General features: G+C 42.3%; 1 protein-coding gene across 2 annotated transcripts in view; it reads left to right on the top strand.

Annotated features, from left to right (window-relative positions):
• Window positions 1-14,864, top strand: part of LOC136432213 (angiopoietin-related protein 7-like) — an 83,061-nt gene that overhangs the window by 19,216 nt on the left and 48,981 nt on the right. Inside the window, exon 1 of one of the 2 annotated variants that reach the window (XM_066423266.1) lies at window positions 9,946-10,253. The exons of the other annotated variant lie outside the window; for it this stretch is intronic. The gene's annotated coding sequence lies outside the window, so the exon portion shown is untranslated. Of the gene's footprint in view, window positions 1-9,945; window positions 10,254-14,864 lie in introns of those variants that run through there. 2 annotated transcript variants of the gene reach the window in all.

Here is a 14,864-nt window from a genome sequence, read left to right as displayed (position 1 = left end):
TTATCTCTTATCTTTTGTAAAAATGTAAGCGGTTAAATGTAAAGAAAAACTACAATTAAAGCAAAAAGTGGTCCTTCTGATATTTTTCTGCATTAGTTATGATAATTAATCTCATTTAATCATGCCAAAATATTCCCTATTCTTTGATGAAGAAATCTATATACAATGATCAGTGAAAAAAAAAAAGGTAAAAATAAGATATTACTAAATGAAACATAATTGAGGTCCGTTTGGACCCCGTTCAGTCACTTTAGTCGCAAAAAAATGTTGAGTCGCTTAAGGGTTAAGAGGTATTTACGCATGCTTTACAGGTGCTTAAAGGTCGCATTTTATGCAATGGTGTACGGAAATAATCTTCTCCAGCCTGAGCTTCCGTGATTGTGGCTGTGATACGAGGACTGTATCCCCAGGCTCATATATCTGTCATCCTAGCAACATAGCCATTCCGTGTAGACGTTTCAATTTCCTGTAACACGAGTTGGGGTCGCGGTGGACATTATTGTTGTACTTAAAGTGTGTGATGATTGGCAGTATGCTTTCGGCAGGGCGTAGGTAGTGCTTCCTGGTAGAAAAACTTTATTGCGCGACGACTGTAAAAGGCACAACGTCTGGCAACTCGTCACACTTGGAAGTTAATATCTAACAACTAATTCTAAGAAACTCGTACAAGTAGCTCAACTGGTAGCAGCATCATAGTTGAGCTCCTAGTTCTAATTTGTTGCTAACTGGGAGACGCCAGTTCAATCCTGGATCAGGGCATCTCGGTTGGGACTGCACCTGTATTTTGGAAGGGACGTATTTTGTGTTCGAGGAAGTGCCTCGAGCACATTCAAGAGGAAGAGCTAGCAACCCCTCCATGTTAAGATTTACCTTCTACTGAAACAGCAAGGAAACTTCATGACCTATGTGCCACTATGCAGTATAAGGTGAACGACAACATAATTGGAAAATGTCTTCCACTTAGTCACCTGTAGCTGATTTACGTCAAGGGTAACAAGTGAGTTATTTACCTGTACAGCATACCCTGGGTATCTTAGATGATAATCAAAATACTTAGATTATCTACTAAACACTATGTCATTAAGCACGTATTGGAGTTATGGAGTTATTGGAATCATGTTGCTTTAGGTTATGAATGCAATTAATCTTATTATGTATCTTGTCGATAAACTTCTTCACCCGTCCATTTAGTTATCGTAGGGATGCTACGAGATGACAAAGATAATGGCAGGATTAATTACCACATGTGTAAATCTTCTGGATGAGATATTTGCGATCTTGATTTCCCTGGTGTCTGTTGAGAAACGGTTATACTAATTAGCTGCTCATTTGAACAATGAAAACGTAAACACCATTCAATTTATAATGCTTACCGATGTTAATTGCATGAACTCTAAGTTTCTGTACGCATGCCTTGTCACCTCCGTGAAATGTGGTATTGTTCTGGGTGTGTCTGTGTTTCCGCAGCAGTTTCCATATGCAAGGAGAGTGACAGGAAGTGAGGGGAAATGGTCAGAGATGTTGGGATGAGAGGAAGTAGAGTTCTAAGTTGTCAGAATTAGCAATTTCTTTGTTGTCGTAAAGGCATATTTCTAATATGCTATTGATTTTCACAGTGGAGTGACAGGAAGTGATCAAAAGACACATGTAATGTTAATCCAAACGTATGCGTATTTTCTCAATTAATGCGCTGCAATTAGATAAGGCATACGGAAAGTTCTGCGTGTATTTTTTCATGCAGGTATTAGATCGGCGAATTCCTGTTGCTGTTGCTCTTATTACGGAAGCCTAAGGCATACACTTTGATACATTGTGTTTAGTTTATGCTTGTCCTGATTTCCCATCCCTCGTAAAGTTGGAAGCATGCCATTGCAGGTTATAGGAGTGGCCTTGCCGTTGTTCCTGAATGCGGTTGAAACAAGACGTATCGCCATGTCAGCCAGGGTTGCTCCAGAGAGGATAGAGACCATGGCCTTTTCTTGTTGAGTGGATTTGCATGATGGACTCTTGTCTCGGGGGCGTCTGTATAAACCCGTGTAGGTTTATCAACGTCAGTCATGCTCAACTCCGTGTAGGTAGCTAAGGTTCCGACCTACTCATGTTTTGACGGTACCGTCATCATCCAGCATACAGACGATAAGCAACAATCATAACGCGGAAAAAAAAACAGTTACTCAAGCAACCGGATGTGATTATGGAAACGGTCAGACGTTTCAAGTAGCATCCACCACATTTCGTCAGTGACACTTAGATCTGCATTTCAGCAGGTTTTTAACCACGAAAAGGGAACTGAATTGATATGCAAATAAAGTGAATACGATTTTAGATAGTCCAATGGGAAACAAAAAATAAGACAAGGTTGATGCTAATGAGTCAAGTAGCTCCCGTTGTTTGAGTACATGAGCTAATGCTGTCTGCCGTTAGGTGGGTGCGCAACAACCAAAGTGCCAGGAAGTTCGACACATTGCCCTTCTTCCAGCTGTTTTTGGCGTATCTTCTTACCAAGGGGTCAAGCCTTCATCGACGTTACAAGCATTTAATATTCAAATCTATTACTAGAAGTAGAATTACTGCTAAAGGAAACTCGTTCATCCGTCTCCCTGTGTTTAAAGAGTGTATTCTTTTCCTAAATAGCAAACGGCACCAGGATGGTTTGATTTAAAGCCGAAAGGAGGGTCGATCTTAAAATGTCTGGTATTTGTCTGCTTATTCCCTTGCGAATGCCCAATACACGTATACAGTCACCATTCGTGACTGCAATGTAAGGGTCACAAAGACAAGTTTAAGAATAAGCCGCAACTTAATCCCGTATCTACTGTCGCAGTACTACGTTTATTCAACAGTCAAGTATGTAAGTCCTAAGGGGTTGGAGCTGTTGAAAACGACCCCTTGCAGGACAATTGTGATTTACATTTCCTGTACGTACCTTCTGGGCAAAAACATGTGAGTGACAAACTGTCCTGCTTGCAGCTTGCCAAAGACAACAGAAACCTTGGACAGGGAAGACAGCCTATTCCTCGTACCGGGCCCTCCAGGTAGGCCATCAAATGGAGATTGCCAACTAGATCCAAAGTTGCTGGAGCGTGCAAGGGGAAGGGGAAGGGTTGGGACCTCTATTTCCTGTTTGCTTCGCCGATGGCACCACCTATTCTAGCGGAGACCTGAACCGCAGGTGAAGACAATTTGTGCTGTGTACTGACTCGGACGGTGACGTGGTCTTTATGTTATAGAATCGTAGCACCTGTACATTGTAGCTCGCTCTCCGATGTTGTTTAGGTTAGTATCAGCATGACATCCAACACCATAATCCAACTCCTCTAAAACAGTAGCATGAATAGTAATGCATAACATCATACAGGGATTATGGCACAGTCGGTGCATTTCATATTTTTGATATATTGTTATTTAAACTTTGTATTTGTAAACTGACATGACTATATATGGCTCGATTCAAACACGCGCTGAATCAACTCAAAGTCGACTTAAAAAGGGGGCCTATTGATCCGATATGCCTGACTCTTGCATGTATGATGGATGGAAGCTGCTAATGTTAATTTTCCTGGCTTCGAATGTCCTCTTAGTTAGTGCCAGTGATATCATAGTATATCATGTCTGTCTGGTACGTTGTTTGCGTTGAATACTGATTATCTTGTCTCACCTCACCTCACCTATCCCTTGACCTCTTTGTGGGTCGTTGGGGCACCATGAATGATAAATATTTGTCTACATAAGACCCCCATTCCACTAGGACGGCGCTCTCGCCGCGCTCTCACGGCGAAGTCAATTTGGCCAGATCGCCGTGAGAGCGCCGAGAGCGCCGTGAGAGCGCCGAGAGCGCGGCGAGAGCGCATTGGGAGCGCGGTGAGAGCGCCATGCGCGCCATGCGCGCCGTCACCTCGGCGATGGTTTTGAACATGTTCAAAACAGTCGCCGTGAGCGCGCCGAGGATGGCGATGGGATCAAAGGGCCGCAGCGAGGGATCAAAGGGCCGCAGCGATCAAGGATCGCAGCGAGCACTCTACGAAGATTGAATGATTGAATGGTCTTAACTGTAGTTCAAACAAATTTCATTCTTGAAGCGGTGTATCTTGAATTTTCTGGGAATTTTGTGGTCAAATCAACATTTTCCTAATGAGTACTACAAATTGACGAATAACTACGTACTTGCTTCCATTCAAATTAAATTCCCTCCAAGTTGTATTGTCTAGCTGTGGTTCAAAAAGTGTTTAACAATTCTGTGATTTACGTTTCTATAATAACGTAGCATGATAAAATATATTTTTTTATAGCAAACAGGTTACATGACAGACAAAAAAAAGCATATTTGAACAAATATATAACTTAAGACACACACTAAGCGACCGTGCAGCGATCAAAATTGAATCTGTTTTCCCCTTGATTTTATCATTCAAATAAGATGCAAGAGGTAAAGGTACGACTGAGAAGACAACAAAGCACACAAAACGAAAAGAAAATTCGTTCTTTATCTCTAGAATTCGTTGAGTGATCTGTGAAATCTTTGGTCGCTCATAAAAAGTTGCGGACATTTGACATTTTGGTCGCGCTGAGGTCGCCGTGGAGATTCCACTTGAGCACGTTTTCCAGGAAATCGGCGCCTCTCACGGCGCTCTGGTCGCCGTGAGGGCGCAGCGAGAGCGCCGTCCAAGTGGAATGGGGGTATAACTGATAATGCTTATTAGAATTTTTCCCATCTTCTGAACATCTGTGGCCGGTTCGTTAACGAGATGTCGCTTCAACTTTGCCGACTAGTTATAATGCTAAAGAACACTGTGCTACATACAGGAGTGATAATTAGTTCCCGACAAAAGTACCCTTGAATCCTGATTTTGTTGAAAAAATTAGTGGTTTTGTGGCCAATAGTATAATTTTTGGTATCAAATGTGTTTACTTAAGCAGGTCAAGCTCTTCTTTTCATTTATCTACTAATTTATTCATATTTGCCGCATTTATGAAATGATTGGCGTAACATGTGACTATCACCTTTTCAATATGTCAACCAGGAGACTAGACTGTACGGTTTAATCCACTCACATAGGCAAGGGACCTTACTCTTTTCGATATGAGTACGGTTGGTTCTTTTACGCGCTTTCCTCAAACAAAGAGACCCCCAGCTTTACGTCCTATCCGATAGGACTTCACTTACCAAAGCTAGGTACTCATTTTCATTTACAGAGTTGAATGATGACACATAGGTGTAAAGTGAAACACTGAGGCCTGCCAAGGATTCGAACTCGCAACCTCTAGATTTAAAGTCAATAACACTAACCATAAGGTCACCTTCTGCATCATTTCTAATTGAAACCTTTTAGAAGTTGGCACAAAATAAATACCACCCTGAATCCCCGCAAGATGTTTTCCATCAGATCTGTATGTAGACAGCGTTGTTCGGCAGATGTGACTGTCGTGAGTGTAATTTATCACCCAGGGATCTAACGGTTGACAGCGCCACGCGTCACGGAGCAAATCTCTTCAAAGAAAACGCATTCGGCTGTTCCTAACGTTAATTTTTAATATCACGTCTCGTAAACGCTGACGACGTGCAAATGAAAAACTTAAGGTGCTAAAATATGCCCATGATGTTCCGTCAGCACGAAAGATGAGTTGACGATGAAGGAAACAAAAATATATTTATGTATGTAAGAATGCCTAATTGAAATCGTTCGTGAACGAGTTCTTTATCTGTTGATGTAAACTATTACATGAACATTACCCCTTTTACAGTAAAACCCTGCTGGCAGTTTTAACCATTTTCTCCCTACCGCGAAATTTAATCCCCGCAAACATTATCCCTTTTACTGTAGTTTACGATGAAATGATCTACGAAAAGAAAATGTAAGAAGGATAATGCGACAAAGGCAAATAACATATATTTATCTTAACGCCGTAAAAATTAACAAACCAGAGAGGATATCCCTATAAGTCTTCTTTCTCTAGGAAAAAGGGGCACACCCGATGCAAAGTGCCGATGAAATAAGGAAATATTCACACTTAATAAATTAAAGTGGAGACAACGACAGCTAAAAGGCACATACTATAATAGGTTGAATCGCGGAGTATGAACAATAATGAAATATAGGAGCCTCTCTAAACGGACGTTAAATCCTCCTTGGTATTTACGTGGCTTTGTCTCTCTTAATATTGTTTCGTGGACTTAGCAAGTCTAAATGAGTACTTCCATTCCATCCGCTTCTAGTGCTAGGGTTAGCCTCTGGCTTTTATAACCCTGGGACTTGGAGACAGCCATAATTTTAGCGAAGCCTGAGGGGCAAGCTTAATAGTATATTTTAGGCCCGATTGGCAAGAATTCCCAGAATTCCACAGGAATTTCAGGAATCCGTCCGGCCAACTCTGTGGATGCCCTCCTGTCACTTTTTCAAACTTGATACCTTATTAGCACGTCTGGCATCCAGGCACTCAGCTGTCGATGACAGATGACCTACTTTTACGTGGTGTCCGATTTCATACTGTCCGGAGTGTGTCAGGGAGTTCATCGAATCTAGTATTCTAGCTTTGAAAAGGGTTTGCGCATCCCAGTTGATCTATTATCACAAGAACGTGCTGAACATCATACCTCCCACCAAAAAACCTATGTGAAAACCAAAACTTGAGGAGATCCAAGCATATAAAGAAAGGCAAAGTTTTAAACGGAACAATAAATAACTTGGGTTACCGTTTGGGCAGTCTACACTGAACGCCTTACGGGGAGGCGTGCGGTGTCGGGAAAACAACAGTAGCTCCTCGAAAACACATCCTACAGAGCTAGAATAACGACCAAAACGATCATAGGAGCCCCAGCATACCGATTTTCTAAACTTCCGGCCTAGTTTCTCACCCCACCTATCCAACAATGTCAGAGAAGAAAGACACTACAACGGGAGTGTACTCCGGCCTTTCCACATATGCTAGGAACTCCTCGAGTTACATGGTGCCTTTCTATATCTGCTTGGCAGATGCCTTTCTGATTTCTAAGTGCGTTTTGCACAATATTATGGCAGAACTAAGATCTAGAGTGCTACGTTGGTACTTTCCTTACAGTGAAGTAAGATCAATCCAGACACCTTCGCTATGGCAATAATTTTTAATTGCCACACTTATTCTTCTAGCACCATCGTCGCATGTAACAGTGGCCGAGGGAAATAAAACGAAACTTGCGGGCAAAATTGCTTGTTCTCTGTCAATTCGGGAGGTAATGCGATTGATATTGCGTGTAAATGCCAGCAGTATGCGAAGCGTGTGTAATAGGCATACACAACTGAAGACGTATAGTTCATTTAATCCCTTGCGACCGTGCTAAAGTGGATGGCAGCCCACTCCGTTGTAAGCGGTCGGCCGTGCGCGATAGTTTGGAAATTCTCAGGAGTGTTTGAAAGGAATGCTTTGGAGGTTCGACATTTACCTCAGCGGACTTATCTGGATGTTGTAGCACTTTGTAAACTCCGTGTATACGTCAATTATGGGTAATAAAAACAACCTTCACGGGGATTCCTCATTCGCGAGGTTTCAATTGTGAAGCCTATGTCTGCGATAAACTGTGTTCTACTCTCAAACCACGGGTATTAATTCTAAAACGTGTAGCGTTTATGAAATATGCTTATAGGCCCCATTAGGTATACGTGCCACGCCTTTTCTTGCTTTTCCATACACGATTGCGCAAACGAACCTAAATATCACGTTCTTCATGCTCAACTGTTTCTAACAATTCATTCTAAAGCTTGTAGCGTTTATGAAATATGCGTATTGGCCCCAGTAGGTATACGCACCACGCCCTTTTTCCGAGGCCGAGGAAAACCAATGTTGTGTTTCCTATTACACTACTGAAAAATTAGGGCTGGGAGGGAAGGATATTCTCTTTTTTTAGATTAAGAAGTGATCAAATGAATACAGTTTGACAATATAAAACTGTATCAGTACACTAGCATTTTCGACATAATATTGTAGTTAAAAAGATATACATTTTACAAGAGCAAGTTTATTAATGAACTGATTATTTCGTATGCTTACACCAACTGTTCAAAGCCTTATGTGTAATCTGTTAACAGAGTCTGAAAAACGGAAAGTCTGTAAGAAGAAAATTTGCAAGCAAGAGTACTTGGAATTCTGTTTTGAAAATCACTTAGATGTCACTTCGGAAATTTTATGTCCCTTGCCAGCTGTCGATTCACAAAAAAAGGCTAGAGTCAGCAGATTTTGCTTGGGTCGGTCGGGTAACCGGAAACACATTTTATCCCTACGCCTTACCCACAAGATTAAACAAACCGCTCTAACCAGCATGTACTTCATGTACTCAGCTATTTCCAACCGCGGTACGAAATGAAGTCATTTTTCTGCTTGATGTCCCCAATACGATTATCAGGCAGCCCCAGCACCCGAGTCACGTTATTTTTTATTCACAGAAGGAGAATAAATCATTGCGACGATTGAACCTTATTAGCCCCATTTCTTTCACACCGGTACCTCAAGGTCTATCTCTAAATTGAAGAAATAAGCCACCGCTAGCATCATATTAATATAAATTAAAACGCATTCATCATTTATTGTAGGTAGTTATTTCTAGGGTATTCCGGAGATGTAAATCCGTTGAGTGTTCCGCTCGTAGAGAGTTTAGAGTTAGAGGGTTCCAAGCTATTGGGGATTGTGGTTTTGGTTTTGTCAATTAGTGTGAGATTCAACGGAGGTAAACCGGCGGAAGGGGTTGTATTTTGTACTTGATACATTGTCAATATGGAGCGGATTCGGGCCTACTACACGAAATCTGTTCTTAAAGCACACGTGAAGCATTCGTATATCATAAATACGTAAAGCATCACTTTCATGAAAAATGAACCTTTACGTATTTCTAAAGCCACGTATTAGGCTTGGATTTCGTGGGCATTTTTACGCATACTTTAAGACATGCTTAAAGAATGGATTTCGTGCAGTGAGGATGTTTGCATACCTCAAGTACATCTCGTGATGGGTCAAGCAAATCTAAATTGAGAGTCTGTTAAGTCACCCTTCAAATAGCTAACAAGTAGAGATAGAATAGTTAGTATTTCACATTTAACTACCTTTGCCAAAAGGTTATGTTTTGGGGGTTGTTTTATTCGTTGGTGACTGTGTTTGTTTCCACTATAACTTGAGAAGCCGTGGATGGATCTTTGTGATAATTGGTAGGTGGATATGGTTTGACCCTCCTAGCGGCTTTCTTCGGTACTGAGGCTGAGCTTCCGAATTTGATATCTCCTCTTATAGCCTTTTCTTTTTTCTTAAATACCATGGTTTTGCTTTGCTACAATTAGCCCTCGGACATGAATTTGCAATAAAGTGATTTATGAATTTATTATGAATGAGTCTTCAGACACTGTGTGAAAGCCCATCGGATCGGCCTCTTCAAGCGGGTAGCCATTTTGCCGATAAGAAATTTTACGAAATCTAAGAAACAAGATCGCAATTTCAGGGCACAATTTGATACCGGTTTGCGCCACTTTGCGACTACCTTTAGCCATTTGGTGCAGTCCAATGAGATACCCGCTTACAAAGCCTTTCACAGCAAAACGATACGTCCTTAGCCCCTCTCTTTTTTCTACCTGACGACAGACGATCGTAACAAGTGAACACCACATTGACTCCTCGAACACATCATATCTATAACTCTCTCGTACACTCGTGTCCTATTTTTGTCATACGGGCTCATAATAGAACCCGTCAATAGCAGGATATACCGTCAGCGTTAGATTTGCCAAGAGAGTCAAACTAGAATAGCTTTTCCTTTATACCCAGACTTTACGGCAAGCTGATACATCCTTTACTATGTATAATACCAGATGGTCTCAATAGGAAGTGTAATATCCTACAAAGTTATATTAGGCCAATGCTGGGTTGTCGTAAAACATGTTGGAAGTGGGCAAGGTGATGGAGACATCACGTGACACTCCCTCAGCCGTTTCTGCAGTGAGGGGAGTTTGGTTCGGGGGGCTCCCGCGGCGTGGTATCGGCGCACCGGTGTGCACAGAGACGCCCTTCCACGTTATTCGACTGATGACAAATATGGCACACGCCACCGTTAGTGTCGCCGACCAGTTGTAAGAGGACTGTCGAGCTTGCAGCGCCGGCTTCAAGGCGCCGTCGCCGCCGCAGCCGGGTACAAGTACGCCACATGACGGGCGCGATCTTTGGCGCTTCGCTGTACGTCAAACTAAACAAACGGATACAACCAGCTTCAACGGTCTTAAGAAAAACTCTTCAGATTTAAGGTGAGATATACCCCGTCTTACTCTTTAGACAAAAAAGTTGTATAGATGTACGCTTTAGATAGCGGTGTGAGAGCTCAGTTTCGTTTGTCTGATTTAAGAGTAAATGGCAGAGATTGTTTATTGGAGAATCCCCTAGGCTTCCGTGTAGGAATACTGATCGACATGGCACAGACTTTACGTGTTGTCACGAACAGCTCTTAAATTAAGGATACGGCACTGATATGTACATGCAGGTATTCTAGCCTCCACCAGGGTATGGAGGCTAGAATTTGTAAAAATTGTGCGGATACTTGGCCAGGAGAGTCAGTCTGAGGTATTTCCTCCTCCAAAGCGGGAGGCCAATGATACCATATGATCGCCAAACTCCCCTGGCAAAATTATTCTCCCTTTAGCCAGCGTAGTTAGACAGGTAGAGACGTGTTTTTGCTTTAATTTCAGATAAACTGACGTGAGAGTATTTGGCGGGTAACGTGCAGATACCACTGATGACATGATTATAATGAAAAGCACGTCAGTTGGGAAGGGACAAATCCTCCGCTTAGAAAGCGGCGATTTAAAACCAAATCCGTCCCTCATGAGCGCTAAGCGCAGTCCCATTACCAGACGGGACATGTCAACATTCGAAGTCGATTCAACCACTTAAAACAACCAAATGGTTATCACAAGAGACGGTTGATTGCCATATTTCAGGCTTCATTTATTATTCAATTACCGACAAAGAAAATATTGCGACAAGAAAGGCAGTTATACAATATTACATCACTTCAGGTGCCATCGTTCCATTTTGTCATGGATTTTTTTTCATAGCTGTATACTTTAATACTGGGCTATAGGGGTGAGTTATTATAACGGTTGACGTGCTTGACCACAACGAAATGGGTTTGATTTCCGCTCTTTCATCCTGTAATATTGCGTGTTGAGGCGATGAAACGTTCCAAGTGGCATTTGAGTCTGCGCGCAATATGAATGGGAAATAGTTGAACGCCGTCGTGAGATATATAGTTCGTTCATGCTCTTGTAGTGCCTTGTGGCACATCGGACAGCAAGCGTCCTTGCTGTTTCAGTACCAGGGTGCATTTTCATAGGGAGAGGTTGCTAGCCCTTCATCTTTAACGTGCTCGAAGCACCTCCTCAAAAATAGGACCCCCATTTTAAGTCCCTTCCAAAAGACGGCTGCATCTCCAACCGAGATGTCCCTAACCCAGAATTGAACTGGGGTAGCAACTAATTAGAAACGGGAGCTCAACTGTGAGGCTACTACCGATTGAGCTACAGGGACAGCCCTATCGTAAAATGTACACCCTGGGCTTAATTCAGAAGCGTCTCCTGATGCGACCGGTGATGGTCTGGAGAAGGCATATCGCTTCCTGGGCCCACCCAGGGACGTTTGGCGCTGCCCCGAAGATAACACCCAGGCTTGGGATGGATAATTGATCCGGAGTAGGTCGTTACCAACTCTAACAGTTATTAGCGGCCGGGAATTAAGATCGAAAATGCGGAGAGAAATGTCGATATGAAGTTTAAGTTCACTATCGAATTACAATCAGAGGTCCCATTCCTAAGAGGAAAAGAATGATGACTGGCATTAAGGATAAAAGATGGGATCGAAATAGTCTTGTCTAGTCAATGGAAAGAGTTCGGTTGTTCGGTGGCATGTTTTGTCCTGTTGAATGCCTTCAGACTACCGGAAACCACAAAGGGCGGATAGCTGGCGGCCCCTGCTTCTAGATGTAATCTGTAGTGAAGCCACTGGGGGGGGGGGGGCGGGGCTGTGCTAGCCACTTTTCAATCCTAGCTCTCTACTACATTCGCTACATAGTACTACCACATGACCACATCTTATAGCTCAAGACAGCCAAACGCCCGCCTTAGCCATTTAAGAAAAGGTATAGCCACCTTTCAATACCAGTCTTGAACCACAGTTGCTCCTAACCACATGAGTACATCTTATAAAGAAGAGCTTAAGACAGCAAAACGACTGCCTTAGCTATTTGGGGAAGTCCTACCCACCTTTTCATCCTAGTCTTGAAATACATTCGCTTCATACCACATGAGCGCATTTCCAAAGAAGCTCAAGACAGCCAAACGCCCGCCTTAGCCATTCGTGGAAGCCCTATCCACCTTTTATTCCTCGTCTTTTACTACATTCGCTCCGTTTCACATGAGCACATTTTCTAGAAGAGCTCAAGACAGCCAAACGTCCGCCTTAGCCATTTAAGGAAAGGTCTAGCCACCTTTTGATACTAGTCTTGAACCACAGTTGCTCCATACCACATCATGAGGATATCTTTTAGAAGAGCTCAAGACAGCCAAACGCCCGCCTTAGCTATTTGGGGAAGTCCTAGCCACCTTTCAATCCTAGTCTTGTATTACAGTCGCCCCGTACCACAACAGCCGCCTTATAGCCGTAGGAGTAGATCAGAAGAGCGCAGATGGCTGACAGTCGCACCGACTGCTATATCAACTCATTAACCCAAGCTACATAGCAACGTGATGATGTTTATAAACTAGTAATTTCTGCCGGGTTCCAAAGCTACATTGGGACGGCAAGGATCTTGTCTGACGAAGGTTTATAAGATACTAAAATTAACCACGTACTGAGCGGAAGAGTGCCGCCCAGCACACGTTATACGAGCGCGGAAAGGGCAGGTAGAATTATCATACGGGGTTAATGTAGAAGTGGATGTTATGCGCTGTCGTATGGACGGATAAAAGTAAGCGGTGGGGCCCGTGGGTGATATGTAAATCATCGAAAGTTCAGCCTTGCATTTTTCAGCAGCTCTCTATACATAGAGGTAATCACAACAAAGACGTTGTTTCTCTACAAGTTAACATAAGCTCCTTTCATCTATCCTTCTAGAGATTGTCCAGCGAGGCGAGCCAATACTACAAAGAGGTCATTTCTAAAGTCAGAACTTTGGCGCCGACTTACGTTGCATTTTGACTGTTAACTTTCTGTGGCTTTGGCCTTGCGGAGGTCACTATACTTTTGTTGTGTCGTATAAAGCTTCCCTTTCCATTAGACGGCTATCGCGCATATACAGCGAACAAAGTTGGATCCGTGTGGCTCTTCATAATTGGAATATGATGTAAGATGTTAAAGTATGGTTTAAGACATAGCAAAACACACAAAAGGCAACAAAAATGTTCTTTATCTATGGAATTCGTTGAGCGATCTGTGAATTCAAATCTCCTAGTGGTCGCAACCTCTAGCATTTATTTTGCAATACGGTACATGAAATATATCTTGAATACAGTATGTCACTTGAATACAGAAGAAAAACTTCCTAATTATGCATGATGTACAAAATGACAAATAAATTGGTGAACGTACCAACTACTAAGTATCTAATACCAGCTTACAAAGGAACAAGAAATAGCCATGTCTTCAAATACCAGAGTTATCAACCCAAGAGCGAGCTTTTGAAAAAAAAGGCTTTCCCTTGTTGCTACCAAGTGCTGTACTGGCATCCTCAATAGGCAGCTTTAAACAACGCTTGCAGCTAGATGTGCAAAGGTTAGGTGTGACAGGGTCGTTCAATGTAATATAACCAGCTGCCTCCGCGCCGCGTGTCTGTGAAGCATGTTTGTTAATGGCGGATATATCGACTATATAGATACAGATGGTGATGAAATAACGACCCAGTCGAGGCCATCGCGCTGATTGGTAGGTCAGTAGGTCAAACATAGGTCAAAGGTTGAGCTTACAATAGTAAACTCCACATACCCGAGTACGATGGCATGCACATGCAATTGAGATAGGAATGATACGATTCTAACGCTTTTACTCGAAATTTTAATTACATTTTGTCACTGCTTGAAACCATATAACGTTTCGGTGACTTATCGTGTTCTATGTATATTTACGTTCGTATATTCTTTGTACATGTTTTTATCCTGTGATTAAACTCTTTTCAAAACTCTTTTTTAAAGTTGCGGGACTTCTGTAAAGATTTTTCATAACCAATAGTACGATATATACATAATTTTATACATGGGCTATATGTCAGCCTAGAGCTATACGTGATTTCTAACTCTGCATATCTTTTAAGTCCCAGACGATCACGAGGGGTGGCCAACGAAAACCTACCCTAGTTTTCTTGACAACAATCTATTATCAATCTTATAGTGTTTACCAAGATATACATGGGATTGATAAGAAATTGATGTGTTCATCAAGTTGTGCAGACATGTATGAGTGCCAACATCATCTAAAACAAAATTTCGTAGGATACACTCCTCCGTCAAGTAACTATGGTGTTTCCGGTGTGGGCTATGGTGTTTGATAGTATTACCTTCTTTACCAGGAATAAAAATTTCCTTAAAACCTGTTTCCATTTATGTCCAGGCAGTTCTTTATTGTAACAATAGGCAGTATAAAACCCAAGCAGTGTAGCAAGCCAGAGCCTAAACTCTGCTTTAAAGTACTAGGTAATTGTTCCCAGGTTTGGGGCACCTGTGGGCTGTATCACACCTTGATGTGTTGCTCTGTTATATTACATTACCTAATGCTACGGTGCACAAAATCAACTTGCATAATCACGCCCACGCCCATACTAGCACACGACATGCGAAAGTACATACAAATGCATCAAAGGCATCAGAGTTATG

This window comes from Branchiostoma lanceolatum, chromosome 4 (genome assembly GCF_035083965.1).
Source record: "Branchiostoma lanceolatum isolate klBraLanc5 chromosome 4, klBraLanc5.hap2, whole genome shotgun sequence".
NCBI classification, from domain to species: Eukaryota; Metazoa; Chordata; class Leptocardii; order Amphioxiformes; family Branchiostomatidae; genus Branchiostoma; species Branchiostoma lanceolatum.
The sequence above is the reverse complement of the archived record's forward strand: the minus strand, read 5'-3'. Positions and strand labels throughout refer to the sequence as shown.